The sequence below is a fragment of the Pinus tabuliformis genome, chromosome 8 (genome assembly GCF_031772625.1).
Source record: "Pinus tabuliformis cultivar Carrire ecotype Pingquan chromosome 8, CPIR1, whole genome shotgun sequence".
NCBI lineage: Eukaryota > Viridiplantae > Streptophyta > Pinopsida > Pinales > Pinaceae > Pinus > Pinus tabuliformis.
In genome coordinates this window covers 1,848,343,517-1,848,361,340 of record NC_142294.1, presented here as the reverse complement: position 1 = coordinate 1,848,361,340, position 17,824 = coordinate 1,848,343,517, and the positions used below count along the sequence as shown (strand labels likewise).

Below are 17,824 nucleotides of genomic sequence, written 5' to 3'. Positions count from 1 at the left end.
CTCTGTGCCTTTTCCACTTTTATCAAGAAGGTATACAAAGATTTCAAATTGTTTCACCATTGTATTGAAATTCACTTCTTGAGCAGAGACTTGAACAGAAAAACTCAAATCTTCAATATTAGCTTCTAAATAGATTTCCTCTTCATCCAAGGAGCCAGTCTCCCGTTGCAAGCATTCAGCCCTTGAACTTTCCAGGTGTGACACAAGATTGGATACAGAGTTGATCATTAAAACATCCAATTCTCTAGGAAGTGGACACTCCCTCGTGCAAACATCATGGCAATCATTTTTGAGACACTGAATGTGATCTTCAAATGCAAGTACTATAGATACACCATCCAATCTAACGTTCAGATTGCCTTCCACCCGTTGCTGTCGAGAAGGTATGAGAACCGATCCAGAGGCAAGGATGAATGCAGCAGTAATAGCACCAAACATAGAATAAGTCAAACTCCACAAACCGCTATTAGCAGGACCCGCATGCAAACTCCTTGTACCATCCATACACTCAAAGAATTCATCAATGCTTTCTCCTAAGTCAACATTTTGCACCCAATTAGATATGATCATGGAATCAGGAATCAAAGTATTATTTGTTGTTTCTTCCCTGGTTGCTGAAGGCAAGTCCAAAAATGATCCTTCAAATGCACTAAACATCACATCAGTTGTACTTGTGACTGATTCCTCAAGATGAGAACTTCTATGCAAATCACGCTCAAATCCCATACTCTGTCCAAAAGATTGCCTATTACTGGAATGGAGAATAGGCTCACTGCCTTTATCTCTACATTCACCTATAGAGTGCAACAGAGAAATTAGCCTTTGAATTGTACATGGCTGCAATTGCAACATTAATAGGATCAAAATGAATTTCAGCATTGTGGGAAATATAGCGCTGTAGAGCTCTGTCAAGTCCAGCCACAAGATCTGGGAATAGATCTGAATGTTGAGATAATGGAAATTCACAGAAAGCATCCAGTGTCTCTTCAACAATCATTAAAACTTCAGCTGCCGAGGGTGCATATTTCTCCTTGTTTGCCACCGGGGTCCAGTCTTCTTGTTGCAAGCTCCTACAACACTTTGAACATATTAGTAGCAAAAGTCTACCAAAATAAAAGTCTGAACAATCTCTGACAAAGTACCATGAATGGCCACAAGCCATGGCCCAATGCAAAACAAGTAGCCACGGCTATCCAAAACCTAGAGTACCCAATGTGCACAGCTGAAAAACCTTGCAATACCCAATGCAAACACATAATGGGCTGTGAATGGTTCAACTATCTTTGTATTTTGCATCACGCGAAGCTGGGGTAAAACTACAACAGCTTCAAGGTAAACACAAAAAACCCAAAGTATCCTGTTTACAATATTATGGGATGTTGATGGATGGATAAAAAGGGCAAGTACTGCACATGGAATCACTACATAATATATCGGAAAATTATCCAAATCTTCATCATGTGTTGCCTTCAACTTGAAATGTATCCTGTAAATCACCCACAAAGTGGTGACTAATGTTGCACAATCAAGCACTGTGTGTATATCATATTCTATAACAAAACTACAGTACACCCTCACTGCTAAGAATATAACAGTAAGCTCCTGAGATTTAAGTGATAAGCCTATACAGTTTCGTTCCTTGAAGAGCTTGTAGATTAAGACAGAGATGCCCACAGCATGTGTTGCTTCGGCAGCAACGAAGAGATTATCATGGTTGTGAACCACGAATCTGAGAGCGACAAGAGCTGTGATGTCACTTACTTCCGCTAGAAACGCCTTTTGAATCCATTTCTATTTCTTTCATCATTTTGCGCCGGTGGTATAAATCTAGGTCATAGTACTTCTTGGAAGGAAAGGTAGCAGTGTTGTAATCCTCCATGTATTCCTTGAACATTTGTTTTTCTTCCCATGCCGGTAGTGTTTCCATGTTCACCTGCTTTACTTCTCCCAACCATGCACTAAATTCTGGTCGTTTAGTCCACATATCAATTTCTTTTATAATGCCGAATTTTCCCCACGATTCTGTAACTGATCCCTTCGCCGCCTTCTCTTTGTGCTTTTTCTTTTTCTTTTCCCTTCGTGCCTGTACTCCTCCGAGGAGGAGGCTGAAGGAGATGAAAAAGAAGTAGATTGGTCGCCCTCGCTCTCGCTGTCTGTGTGATATCTGCTCCGTCATTTTTTCCTGCTCTTTTCATCGGTCGGCTCCTTACCCTCATCAGTCGGTTTCTCTTGATCTTTCAAATGAGAGTAAGCGGTAGCCAGAGCATCCATGATAAGTGTGCACAGGGCCGTAAACATGGCTAGAAACCCTGGCAATGGGATATTGTGCCATACTGCAGATTCACTTGTAGGAAACTTTAAGGCGCCAGGAAGAAATTTGCACCACGGCAATTGTAAGAAAAAGACCCGCAGCAATAGCCCTAATCACAAAAAATGTGTTTCTGTCAGGCTTGACAGAAGTAAAGGTTTGGCCTAAGAGAGGCAAACACACCCCAATGGTCTGCTGTAAGAGTGCTAGTTTTGTCAAAACAACATATATCCACCTTCCCAACAAATGGAATTCAGAATGGTTCTATACAGAACACGGAGCTCCCATTTGTATAACTGAATCTTTTGATTGATGCCAGCAAGTAACTTTCTATTAAATGTATTCAGATCGTAAACAGAACCCTTTGTCTCCTTCTCAGCAACAACTGCAACATGTGCCAGTACCAAGACACCTAACGACCTAAAACACATCGGATTCTGATAAGTATGACAGCTGGGTGAGATTTGCTATGGATTCGAACAAATCCCCAATTTCGTAGCGCAGCCAGTGCAAAATATGAATTATGCGCTACGAAATCACTTAAAGCATGTTGCGCTGCGAAACTGCTGAAAAGGATTTATGTGCTGCGGAAACACTTCAAAATTATTTCATGAGCTACGAAATAACCTAAAAAGCTTTGCGACACATAGTAACTTTTGAACAAAACTGACACATGGCTATGAGACCGGGGATGAATGAGAATACATAGTTGACTCATAAGACTCAGACTCTAAGGCAAACAAAAACTCAAACTTAGACTAACACCGACCTTTACCATCAAACAAATGTAAGACATTTGGAATTGAAATTTTGTCAGTGATAACACCATCAATAAAATATATGTGATAAGAAATCAATTCAATATTTAGAAACCACAAACTTCAACTTCTCCCTTCTTGTATACTGTTCTTCCTTGATCACCTGTGCTCTGATACCATGTAGAATTTTCTCTACAGATTAGCTAGCTCACTGATATCATGTAGAAATTTCACCTGCAGATCAAACTGATATATGCAATGTACTAAAGAATAATACTAGATCTACATCTACCATAAATTTTGCGGAAGCTTAATTGAACATGAGCAACATTAAGAATGAATAGATATAACTGAGAATCAGAAGTAATCAACCATAACATAGAAGATATAACGTGGGGAAAGCACCAGCCTAAAATCTCATCTTTGTATTATCAATCAAGTGGAAATCCTCAACAACATACAAAAAAAAATCAGCTCAAAAGCTATTATGTTATCTCTGTATTCTGATGATGAAGCTCATGGACTACCTAGGCTTAAATATATAGGCTACACAAGTCCTACAAGCTCCTATTTCCTTGCACAATTTTGGTTGGGGTCCAATGTCATAACATGTGTGAATTGGCCACATCATACCTACTGTAACCTCAGGTCCAACTATGCAATCCATGAGGAATAATATTCCTTCTGCATGCAAGGAATATTCACAAGGAATATCCTAGCAACTAGTACATTATCCCTCCATCTGATCTCAACTGGGTGTTTGTTTGAACTGACATGCATGAGTTATCCATGAGTGAATCTTTAGTTATCTGAAAATACTAGTTGTTACATGCATGCAAGCATTAACAAATTGAATCTCATTAATTTAACAACTTGTTAAATTAATCTAGCTGGACTTGACTCAGTTAACTGAGCCAACTAATTACAACTCATCCTCATCCTTTAACTGATTGTTAAATCCCTCAATCAAAGGAGAAACTGTTGCATGTCCTCACATAGACTTCAATTTCATAATTCCTTAACTAATTAACTCAAACTGAATTAATTAATTAATTTACAAACTGATGTTAATATCAAATTCGAATTTTACTTCCTATTTCTAGTCCAGGGACTGACTAAAATAGGAATCCACACTGAACTGCTAAAAATCAAACTTCTATTTTTAGCACTTCCCTTTTTCATTCCCTGTTGCCCAATCCAGCACTGGTACTCAATCTGCTATTTTTAGCACTTCTATTTTTAGCAATTTCTTGTTGCCATTTTTCAACACTTCTGAAGCACTCTCTCTCCTGCATGAAACTCCAACAACGGGTGATACTTTAAGTGATGTGAATGATAGAATTGGGAGACTCAATCTCGATTTAGTCCCAACTCAATCAATGGAGTAGCCTGGACCATCTAAGAAAGGTCCCTCAAAGTGGTTGACAAAGACACTTGAAAGTGTTCTGAGGTTGGAAAGACAGGAACTAGAAATTCAAATTGGAAAAATGGAGGTGATGTAGATGACTCTGATTCACCTATTGATATCGATGTTTCTTATGATTGTGAATTGAATTTGTCTACAGATTTCAAACCAACTTCCTTCAAACAAGCTGCTTCTCATGATGAATGGAAAAGTGATGCAAAAGGAGTATGATTCCCTGATGAAGAATGGCACTTGGAAGCTGGTTGATCAACCATTAGGAACCAAACCAATTGGCCGCAAGTGGGTCTACAAGAACAAGTATAAAGCTGATGGCTCACTTGACAAGCACAAAGCCATGCTTGTGGCAAAAGGTTTTTCACAGTAGGGAGGGGTCAATTATGAGGAAACTTTTGCCCCCATAGAAAAATGGGCTACCATCCAGACACTCTTTGCCCTAGCAGCTCAAAACGGTTGGAAAGTCCATCAAATGGATGTAAAAACTACTTTCTTGAATGGAGATCTAAAAGAGAATTTATTTATGTCCCATCCTAAATGATTTTCTATGAAAGGACATGAACATAAAGTATGCAAACTTGTGAAATCCTTGTATGGCCTCAAACAAGCACCGCAAGCCTAGTATGAAAAACTAACTGAGCATCTTCTGAAACTCAATTTCAAAAATTATGATCTTGATGATGCAACTTTATTTGTCATGAAAGTTGGAAAAATAGTTGTATATCTTGTGGTATATGTAGATGATATTTTTATGACAGGGAACAATGAAAGCTACATTGCATCCATAAAGAAGGAATTGAGGAAAGGTTTTGAAATGACTGATTTGGGCTATGTTCATTACTATCTTGGTATTGAAGTAACTCAACATCCAAAGTCCATATTCCTTTCTCAAAGAAGTACATTGGAGATCTATTGAACAGGTTTGGCATGACAGAATGCAATCCTCTTACTACTCCAATGGAGCAAAACATAAATCTCACATCCATTGAAGGAAAAGAATTTGAGGATGCAACAAAGTATAGACAACTTGTAGGAAGTCTCAAATACCTAAGTACTACTAGACCAGACATTTAATTTGATGTTGGAATCCTCACCAAGTTTATGCAAAATCCTTGTGAGGCACATTGGTCTACTGCAAAAAGAGTTCTAAGGTACTTGAAGGGAGCTCAAGACTTTGAAATCAAGTATACACAGGTGGATGACTTCAGCTTGATTGGATACTCTGATTTAGACTTCGATGGAGACAAATAAATTGGGGTATCTACTTTAGGTTATGTTATGAGTCTTGTATCAGGAGATGTCTCTTAGAGATCGTACAAACAATCAGTTCCAACACATTCTACAACAGAGGCATAATATGTGGGAGTAGCTGAGGCAACAAAAGAAATTGTGTGGCTCAATAAAATTCTTGAAGATTTGCAGGTAAAACAAGTACAATCGAATCCACTCATGATTGAAAATACCTCGCAATAAACTTGATCAAGAACCCAAAGTTCCATGATCAAGTGAAGCACATCAATACTAAATATCATCTGATTCGACATCATGTTGAGGCCAAAACAATCCATCTCCGCCATTGTTCCACTAATGAGCAAATTGCAGACATGTTCACCAAAGTGCTAGGAAGAGAAAATCTTGAAAGATTCAGAACGATACTTGGACTCACTAACATCCATTCAGATTAGGGGGGGAATGTTGACACCTAATTATTTGGATTGGGTGAATAACTGAAATTGATGTAAATAAATAATAGAAAATATGAAGAGCCACTGGGAGATGAAATGAACACTCTCTCCTCATGTATATAATAATGACCAACCTGAATGAATATCAATGAATTGTTTTGAGGAGTTACCTCCTAGTATGACACAAACATCACATCCTTGAGCCTAAGAGGGGAGCTAGACTCCCTTTGAAAATTAACAGTGCTAATTTTGATCATGCTATACCTTCCATCATCTCCCATCTCGATGTGCATTTGGAGATTCGTCTCCTTTGAGTCACTAAAAAATTCTTTGTTGCCTGTCATGTGGAATGACACACCACTGTCGAGATACCACACACTACCCATAATTGTGCTTTCCATGCATGCAATGAGATCAAAATCAAGTTCGAACTATGAATCCAAGGCTTCACCTGCTGCTACTCATGCGGTCTTCTTGCCTAGTTTCTTGTGTGGACGTATCACGGCATAGTGTCCCAATTTATGATAGTGAAAGCACTTGATTTGGACAAGTGTTTCTTCTTGGCCCTTTGAACTAATTCTTCCTTAGATTGGGATTAATATCCTTTCCCTCTCTTTACCCTTCTGGCCAAGGCACAATTATCCTCATCATCACCCTTGCATGAGGTTCAATCTCTGGTGTTCCTCCTTATCTATGCCTGTACCAAATCATACCAAAGAAATTCCCAATCTGGTAGATTCTCTCTCTCATTTACCAAATCTTGGTAGTTTTTCTAGCTCTCAGGAAGGCCTAGAACTGTTAAGCTTACCATATCATCCTTTTCTATAGTAACACAAACTTGACCAAGTTCATTATGACATTGTGTGAACCTGCTAAGGTATTGTGGAATGGTGTCGCCCTTCTACATCTTGATATTACAAAGGTTTTCCTTCAGTGCCATCTTCCTGTGGTCACTACTGTTATGGAACAAAGCTGTCAATTCTTGCCACATTTCATATGGAGTCTCTTTCCCATGGATATTCGAGAAAATGTGGTCTCGAACTCCATCCAATATGATCCTCCTCACCTTTGCTACGAACTTCTTCCATTATGCTAGATCTTTCGAATCATATGTTGGAGGCTTTGGGATATCATTATCTATGAATTCCTTCAGCCCGTTATCTTACAACATTTCTGCCATCCTATCCATCCAAGAAAAATAATTTGATCTACCCTTAAGGGCATACTCGAGTCTCTGTCCATAGAAATCCATCCTGCTAGCTTTGAAGAATTGATCCTACAAATTCGATCCACCTGCGAAGACAACTTCTAATTATCTTCTCTACAATGATTCCTGCTCTAATATCATGTACAAATTTAATGTGTAGATTGAAAACTGCTCATGAAATTTACTAAATCACAAGACTTGAAGCTACTCTGCTCATCTACGGAAATCTAACCTCCATCGAGAACACAAATCATTAAAATGCATCAAGATTCAACACATGTACATAGATATTTACCTAGGGGAAAGAAATTGCTCAAAAAACCCCTTAATATATGTATTGCATTAATCAAATAATAAAGAAGAAATACAATTCTTTCTCAAAGTTGAGCAATACCTGCACTAGTATAATCAATCTCACTACCTCAGAGACTAAATCAAGACAATTCTTAGCCAATTTATCATCCTTTGAAGCTCCTATTTCCTTGCATTGTTTTATGAGGAACTAACCCCCTATTAATTAGGTAAATTACTCATTGCTCATTCCTTTAGGCCCTTCTTTGCATTCATGCACCATCTATAAAACTTGGAAAATTCTACAACTGATAGTACACTGCCCTTGAACTCAATTCTCAACTGGGTAACTTGAATTCTCTACATGCCTGATTTAATTTAGGTTGATTTATTAGTTTAACTAGATGATCACTAAGTGTGAAAAAAGTTACACACCCTTGACTGAACCCCCACTAGTTATACTAATAGTGAGAACTAGTTACATTGACAATAACTCAAATAAATGAAACGGATTGCTAGAATTAGAAATCAATCATGTATAACTAAACTCAAGTGTCTCCAACTTGAATTTACTAAGTAACTAAGTGACAACAACTATGTCACCTCAATTTTCTACATCGAAGTAGTCTGCTAAAATTGAAATTTGAATTTCTCCTAATTTAATCAAGGAAAAATTAAATTAGGATTTTCTTACTGTAGTTTCAACACATATGGTGCTCAACAAATTGTAGATAATGTATAAAGTATGTACGATGATGACTCTAACCTAAAATTGTTTCAGCTTGAGATCCCTCATGTTGCTAGTCCCTGTATTGAGAATTCCTCCAACAAATACTAAATATGTGTATTGAACCATCTTTAGTGTCACAAGGAGTTGACTCACAAGGAAACCTACATGAGAAGCTATTGGTCAAAATATTTTCGATACATCAAAGCTAGGTAGGACAATAGCATGATGAGAAAATTACACTCTATATAAAGGACTTCACAAATGCACCCACATTCTTAAATTTAATCATTGAAGAAGAAGACTCCAAGTCATTGAATAATTTTTCTAAATTAATGTTGTCCCCAGAAATTATGGTTCACTGAGTATTTAGACAAATATTTCCAAACATACCAAGCAAGTCTTGAAGAAGATGAAATTGAAATCATTAGATTTATATAAATGAAATTGATATAAGTAAAGGATTCAAATTCCCAATTTTAGTTGACTAATTATAAGTCAACTTATAAAAATAAGCTAATTGATAAATCAACTCAAGTAAAAAATCAATAAGCACAGACAACCCCCTTCCCTATTTTTTGAAGAATTTACAAATAAAGGACAAGATTGTCCTAAATCACATTCCACTATATAAAGGAGATGAGGACCCAAGGTGTCATTTATTAATTTAAGGTGCATCCTTAGGCATCAATTTGTCAGTGCCCTAAGAAGTAGAGCACTAACCTAGTATGCAAACTTTACAAAAAATCATCAAAGAGGTAAAGTTGAAATAAAAGACAATTTCTATATTTTTTCATATCCTAATATGTTAAACATCAAAATACACAAAAAATGAACGAAATAAAGAAATGTGTAGGAGTATTAATTTGATATTATGATGATATATTCAAATATTTCTAATCCAAATATCCTTTCATATAGAGGAACAACTCCTTGTATAGTTGTACATATCATGATTTATACAAAAAATTAAAGGAGCACTATGGATGCATGAAGTCAAGTCATGTGAACAAGAATTGTAGACTTCTTAGCACATAGATGCTGACAATGGTTGGTCCTCAATGTCATCACCATCAACCGACATACACCTCAAAGGAAAAATAGAACAAATTCAACAATTCCTATGAAGTTTCACTAGACAAAAGAATGAAATATGGTGTACAAATTGAAATACTAAAGGCTGCACAAAATACAATTATAAATATATTGGGGCCTTTGAAAATGAACAAGATGCACATAGAATACATGCAGTCTTGCTTTGTGATATTTGTCAAACTTTGACAAATCAAAAAACAAGGGATTGTCCACATAATATAAAAAATGTAAAACCAAAATGGTGTGAAATATGTGAGGATACTATCCATTCAACACAATATGTCACATGAATGGTTGAAATAAACCTAACTACCATGCAAGATACCATACCTAGGCCACCAACTAGCCTTGTGCAAAAAACAAATGTTTGGCAATGGCGTAGAGGTTACTGGGGAAGAGGAGGAGGAGGATTCATGAAAGGAGATATCAAGCCAAAGGTCAAATATATTGTTTCACATGTTTGAAAGAAGATTATATAACTTCCAATTGTTTATTGAAATAATGGACTAACTTAAAGTATTGTAATATATGTAGTGTTGGTGATCATTCTTTGGAAGATTGTCTAACCATGTTGGATAAAATCATGCATAAATGAAATATAAACTTATTACACATGATTCCAAAGCATGAAGTTTTGAACCAAATAATTTCCATGTAGTGAATAGATCAGGAGATGGCCAACCTATTTATGTGCAAGGGGAAAGTCTAGTCTGACTAGTGAAGAGTAAAATTATATACCTTGTTCTAGACCAAGAACATTAACCAATGCATGAGTGATTAGTATTCTTTAAAATAAATAATAATAATAAAATAATGTAAAATGTGAAGATGCAATTGAAGAGCTCCTATAATTGCTCAAAGACAAGTAGTTGGTCAGTCGATGCTTGAACTATTGAACATTTTGGAGGACTAAAAAGAAGAGAAAAGACCATACAAGAACCTTAAAAAATTATCTTAAAGAAAAATGTAAGATGAATATGATCCGCAGGTCGACTTAAAGATTAGTGGGCATATTGTAAATCAGTTTGTGGTCAATTTTTTTCCAAAATCAATATCCTTCTAAGGGAGACCTAGATAAAATTTCAAAGGCCAAAATTATGTAAAATAGCCAACTATCTAGAGATGGAAAATCAATTGCTTTTTGAACTAATTGGAACTTTATGGTGCATAAAAGTAGTAATAATGGGTATCATGAATAAATTTGACTTTGAATTAATTGAATTAGTCAATGGAATAATAGCACATGTAGCACTATTAGGTCATCCTTGGGGAAGGAATATGAAGGAGACTATCTCCTTAGAAAGAGATAGGATTATGCTAAAGTACCAAGTTTGGAAAATAACAATCCCCTTAGACCCTAAATGTGGTAGGCATTGGGATGAAGAAAATGAGGCTAGAAAGATACATAAATTAATGAATCACTTTTAGCCTTGTTGAAGGCTTGAAAATCTCTGCCTACAACATTATAAGGGATACCACTCAGTCGGGAACTTAGAGAAGCTCATTTTCTTTTGAAATGTTGGTTCCAACTAGTTAATCTAGTTCTTGTTACATTCTCTTTATCTCCACTGGCTTAGAATGTGACTTTCACCTACCAATAGAGAAGAGACATCAAATCAACCCTCTTGTCGATTAGGCAATAAAGTGACGTTTAAGCTGATCTCAGGTTCATCCAAGCCACAACTAACGTTTGCCTCTTTGAGACAGGACTTGATGCAAACTAAGATGTAGATGTAGAACTAATCTAAAACATGAAAAACCTATTTCGAACTAGAATGGGATAGCCCTCTCCTAATCCGAGAGAAATTTAACTAAAACAGGGGGAAAGAATTGACATAATTCATCATGTGATTTTGTATTAATTAAATGAAGTAGTTCACATTAACTAATACAAGTGAAAGTAAAATAAGTCTGCAAATGAATAATAAATAGTTATTAGTCACCACAGGAATACTTCAATGAATTAAGATTGATTTTGATCTCATTCTACCCTTCAAAGATAACTTTAACAAAGTTTCAACAACGAAATGTCAATGACACAATAATAGTGCATAATATCAAATAAACATAATATTGTTTAGAATAAATATCAAAACCAAAAATGAAACTTTAACAGTGAGACAATAATCTTGAGTTTTGGTAATAGTCTACAAGAACAGGAATTAATTAAAACCATGTCAAAGCTTACATTACAAATGCACAATCTAGAGAGTAGCTCTAACCCTTAATGAAAGTGCTTGCAATAGTGGAAATTCCCTTATAATAGACCCATAACTTCTCTACCATCTCTACAATAAAACTATCTGCACTCTATAATAGTACAAAAGCACTAATTAAATTATTACATAACCCCCCCACTATGTGGATTGCAACCCTCCTTATTCCTGTCGAGGAGATTGTATTTATAAAGAGCTTAAGGTGAAATCATGAAAATAATAGCAGCTTCATGTATCTCTCAAAAATTGAGATAATAATAAAAGAAATTAACTTAGGTGTCATCTTGTGGTGAGTCACAAGCCAAATGTAGATTTCCTTTATTTGATAAAGTGCCTAGTTTAGCTTATTGTTGAGTTCAATTTATTTTTTTTATAACCACTGAGCAGATTGCTCGACAAGATCATGCTCTTCATGGTATTAGTCTTCGTTTAAGATTTTTCTTTGACTTCCTTTGTTTATTTTGGTTTGGATCTTGACATGTGGTTGAGTGGCTATTGATCGAATGATCTATTCGATTCAGTCCAAGCGTTTCCAAGAATATTTCCATTTTAGAACTGCATTGTGCCACAAGGAACAGGGAAGAGAGTGTTCAGAAATCCTAGATCAAAATTTTAATTCCTCCTTATCGACCATGTGTTCATCCCTATTTCAAAATACAACAAATCTTGTTAGTTCTAATATTAAAATTAACCAAAAACCAAATAAAAAACTAAATACGCAAACTTCCTGCAAAAATATTGAAATAGACTTTTCAATTATTATAACAACGGGCCCATATGGAAGTGACAAGTGGCAAGAACCTTGTGGTATCATAGAAAATCTCATTGCAAATTTTGAAATGAGACAACACAAAATATTTAGGATATTGGATAGCTCTCATATAGAGCGGATGTAAAAGCGTATTAAACTCATAGTAATAACTGTAGCGGATCCAGAATATTGGAGGTTTGATATCGAGGGTTTTGATATATCGCATATTGGAGATCAAAGGTTGGAGTGGAGGCCTATCAGAGATCAGAGGTGAATCATTATCAAAAGTCAGAGGTCATAGGTTTGGAGTGGTTACACATAACAAAGATTTAATATTGAATTCTCTGATATAAGGGAGCGGAGGAGAACTACGAAATATATGGGTATTCCGTCCAATAAACTACAACCATTGTTAAATGAGCCCAGGAATTACGATATCATGAATTTTGAAAGAGATCTTTTGATATCGATAAGTTTCAGGATTCTGATATGTTATAACCACTATTTGGAAAATATAGCCACTAATTAATAATAATGAAGATTTGGTCTCAGGGGCTATGTTTTATTCATTAATATATGTTAAAAAAACTTATTTACAAAGTTTATTAACAAACAAACTTAATCAAACTAATTAAAAATATAAAAATAAAACAAGTGTAAAGAAGAGGGAAATTAGACTTGAAATGAAGTAATCACACTCAAAGTCTACATACAATGCAAAAACGACCCCTATGTTTATTATGATATAATATAATGGGGGTGTTGTGTTTCCATTACAACAATGGTGACACATTGAGAAGCACTTTTCTTTGGTGTAAAGATACAAAACTTAGTTTAAAATTGGAGTTATATTACATAATTTCAAATGCTCAAATTTAGATATCCTAACCATTTTGTCCCTATTATATTCTGTCACATAAATAGATACACCATTATCATTCATGGACTAGTAAAATATTACCCCATGAATTCAATGTTTCAGTAAACAAGCTAACCAAGAAAACATAGTATTAATTTAAATTCCATACCATATGCATGGACACTGCTGCCAGCAGACATCTCTAGCCTTGACAGGGATGTATTTTAACGCTTTTAGGTGCAAGTGTCCCATCTATTAGGAATAAATGCACAGTTTCAAAAGAACATCTTAAACTTATTTGAATGCCAATTGAAGATCAATGTCTTGGCTTGGTAACCATATAGCAACAATTTCATTCATGAGATCTAACATGGTGAACAAACAAGCTCGTGATGAGACCTCTTGTCTTTCAACCTTATGGTTGAAAGCCATTACCTTGGCTTGGTGACCAATAATGGTAGTGTCACAATGGTAGAACCTATGATCATGGTAGGTCGGCTCATGATGAGACCTTCTATCCTTCAATTGACCATTTTTTGTTTTTATGTTTAACTATGGTTATTGCTAATCTCATAGAGATTACTTAATAGATGGGGTGGCATACTACTCCTTAAAAGCAAGGGATGGCATAAAATTATTTAATCTCACTACTATTCTCTCAATTAAACCTTCTCACCAAAAGAGCTCATGACTTTAAGTAACTATTGTTAAATGTTTTTTACTTTCTTCAAAGATAGGAGTTAAATATAGTTCATTAACGAATAATAGAAATATTTAAACTCAAAGTATAAAAAAACCGGTACCATACTTGGTTAGGAAAGTTGAAAATGAACATAAACAAAATCATCTTCATTGAAGTGCCCCTTAGAGATTAGGTTTCGTTAATATAAATTAGATCATAAAATTGACTCGCCCAATGATTATGCCAAGATAAAAGAGAAAACATTACTCCATTTTATTCTGAAATGAAATGAAAATACAAACTAGCTAAGCCTAAAATGCTTATCAAATCAGAAAGAAGACAATCAAAAGAATGGACTTTGACATACATTTTACAAGATAAATAGAGGAAAAATGAGATTATGTTGATTTTATCTTGTAAGATGATTTGTTAATAAAGCTCTTTTGTTTCAAAGAATAGTTATTGATTTAGAGTTATTGTTGTATGCTTTAATAGGGGTTTCCTAATTTTTGAAAATCTTGCTTAAATATACCTTTCGAGTCTATAAATATTGAATTTTAAGGATAAGATGCACAATCGATTTAAAAATATAGCAAATTAAGAAAAGAAAAAACTCCCTAATCTCATATGATTATTTTTCTTCTGAAATGTTAGTTTCCAGCAAGCTAAATCTACAAATCAAATCCGTGGGAACCTGCAAGAAGAACAATAAGATATAATAAAAAAATAACAATTAAAAGAGAGAAGAAAAGTTGAAATAAATGTGCAATCTAGATGAGGATGAACATATAAATGTGTACCTGGAAGAATTCAATCATAATTTTACTTAATGAATCTTCATTTTTTCCCATGTACTAATCAAAGTTAAAAATCATCTTCTTATTCAATTTAAAACTACTACTAACCTACACATAATCCTAATCTAAAAAATAGACCAAGACTAAGTGAAATCATACTTCCAATGAAGCCATTCAAGAATTTCATTTTCTGCATGAATATATACATCAAACATCAGTAATAAAAGCATAAATATAATTAAACCAAAAGAAATAAAACTAAAAACATCATGTACATCTATTGTTAATGTATGTACAAGAAGTAGTTTATTTATAGTCACCCTCTCTTGAACAGTTTCTTCCAACCAAATCTCGATGGGATCATAAAAATATGGATGGATATTATTTAGAGATTGGAAGTGATCTAAAGAAGAGGATAACATGTCATATTGTGAAAACATTCTTTTAAATGCAAATACCTACATAAAATTGGAAAATTCATGTACATATGATGGAAGATCATTAGTTGTGTTAGATGGCTAGTCATGTTGTAAGAATACTCTCTCTTATTGGCACTGCTTTTGAGAAGAAAGAAGCCATTGATAAGAGATGAACATAAATTGAAATTGGAAGAGTAATAGCTCTTGATTTTCATGATTATGATTTGAAACTTAATTTTCCCATTCAGCCAATGTATCAATTAAATGTTCAATATTAAATTGCTCAATATGCCAGCATAAGATATTAAAAAACTAAACATTGAAAAACAGAAAACAAATCTGAAATCAAACAAAATAAGTGAATGAACAACAATGAAATCAAATCACAATTTACACTATTGTTACAATTATTATTACATCACAATTGGGATTGGTTTGAAGTGATTTCCTCTTCACAAGGGTTGACCAGAATAATGGAATTATAATTATTTCCAATACTAGTTTGTGAATTAGAGAGAAGAATAGGATTATGAATAGAAGTGAGAATTTGATCATCATAACAACCATAGATTGGAATGGGTTCTTGGCTTCTTGACACATGTTTCTAGATTTTCCTGAGAATGTAAGGGTAAAAATCCCAGATAGAATACCTTCATCAATATCATGAAAAATCGCATTTGAAAATTTCTGAATAAATTGTAAGGCATCATCAAATACATAAGTATTCCTCTTACCATTAAACTTTAACTTTGACAAGTGTCTTACTATTTCTGGTAGTATTGGCAAATGCACGTCCAAAGATACAACTCCAAATGGGAAGTTTAAAAGGAACCATTATGATTAGGATAAAAACGTTAAAATACAAAAAATCCAAAAGGCAACAAGTCTTCAGGCCCTCCTTCTAGTGCCAAAAATGTTGAAGGCTCGAAAATCTTTGCCTACAACATTATAAGGGATATCGCCCAGTCAAGAACATAGAGAAGTTTCTTTTCCATTGGAATAGTGGTTCTTATTGGTTAATCTAGGTCCAGTTACCTTCTCTTTATCTCTACTAGCTTAAAATGTGACTTACACCTACCAATAGAGAAGAGACATCAGATCATCCCTCTTGCTAATCAAGAAAGAAAGTGATCTTTAAGATGATCTGGGGCTCAACCAAACCACAACTAAAGTTTTCCTGTTTGAGAGAGGACTTGATGCAAACTAAGATTTAGATGTAGAACTAATCTAAAACATGAAAAAGCTATCTCGAACTAGAATGGGATAGCCCTCTCCTAATCCAAAAGAAAGTTAACTAAAACAGGGGGAAAGAACTGACATAATTCATCATGTGATTTTGTATTAATTAAAAGAACTAGTTCACACTAACTAATACAAGTGAAAGTAAAATAAGCCTGCAAATCAATAATAAATAGTTATTATTCACCACAAGAATACTTCAATGAATTAATATTGATTCTGAGCTCATTATACCCTGTGAAGATATCTTTAACAAAGTCTCAACAGCAAAATGTCAATGACACAAAAATAGTGCATAATATCAAATAAACATAATATTGTTTAGAATAAATATCAAAACCAAAAATGAAACTTTAAGTGAGACAATAATCCCGAATTCCAGTAATAGTACACAATAACAAGAATTAATTAAAACCATGTCAAATCTTACATTACAAATGTGCAGTCCCGAGAGTAGCTCTAACCCTTAATGAAAGTGCTTGCAATAGTGGAAATTCCCTTTATAACAAAGCCATAACTTATCTACCATCTCTACAATAAAACTCTCTACACTCTATAGTAGTGTGAAAGAACAAATTGAATTATTACAGAGACCCCCTATGTGTGGATCATGATCCTCCTTTATTCCTGCGGAGGAGATTTTATTTATACATAGCTTAAGGTGAAATTGTGAAAATAACAGCAGCTCCATACATCTCTCAACAACCAAGATAATAATAAAAGGAATTAAATTAGGTGTCTGATTCTATTGAATCATAGGCCAAATGTAGATTTCCTTTGTTTGATAAAGTGCCCAGTTTAGCTTGTTGTTGAGTTCGATTTATTTTCTATTGATAACCACTGAGTAGATTTCTCGACAAGATCATGCTCTTCATAGTATTATTCTTCATTTAAGCTTTTTCTTTGACTTCCTCTATCTATTTTGGTTTGCATCTCGAAACGTGGTTGAGTGTTTGTTGATTGAATGATCTATTTGATTCGACCAAAGCATTTCCAACAATCTTCTGATTTTATAATTGCGTTGTGCCACATGGTAGAGAGTGTTTGAAAATCCTGGATCGAATTGTTACTTCCTCCTTATCGACCCTGGGTTCATCCCTGTTTCAAATTACAACAGAGCTTATTAATTCTAATATTAAACTTAAACAAAAAAAATCAAAATATAAACACACAAACTTCCTATAAAACCATTGAAATAGACTTTTCAAGTATTATAAAAACGATCCCATATGGAAGTGAAAAGTTGCAAGAACCATGTGGTATCGGAGAAAATCTCATCACAACTTTTGAAATGAGACAACACAAAATATTTTCAATATTGGATAGCTCTGATATGGAGTGGATGCGAAAGCATATTAAACTCGTAGCAA

At 34.6% G+C, this 17,824-nt stretch overlaps 1 pseudogene; it reads right to left on the bottom strand.

Annotated features, from left to right (window-relative positions):
* Positions 1-790: 790 nt before the first annotated feature.
* LOC149243651 (uncharacterized) lies at positions 791-2,176 on the bottom strand (annotated as a pseudogene).
* Between the last annotated feature and the right edge of the window lie 15,648 nt (positions 2,177-17,824).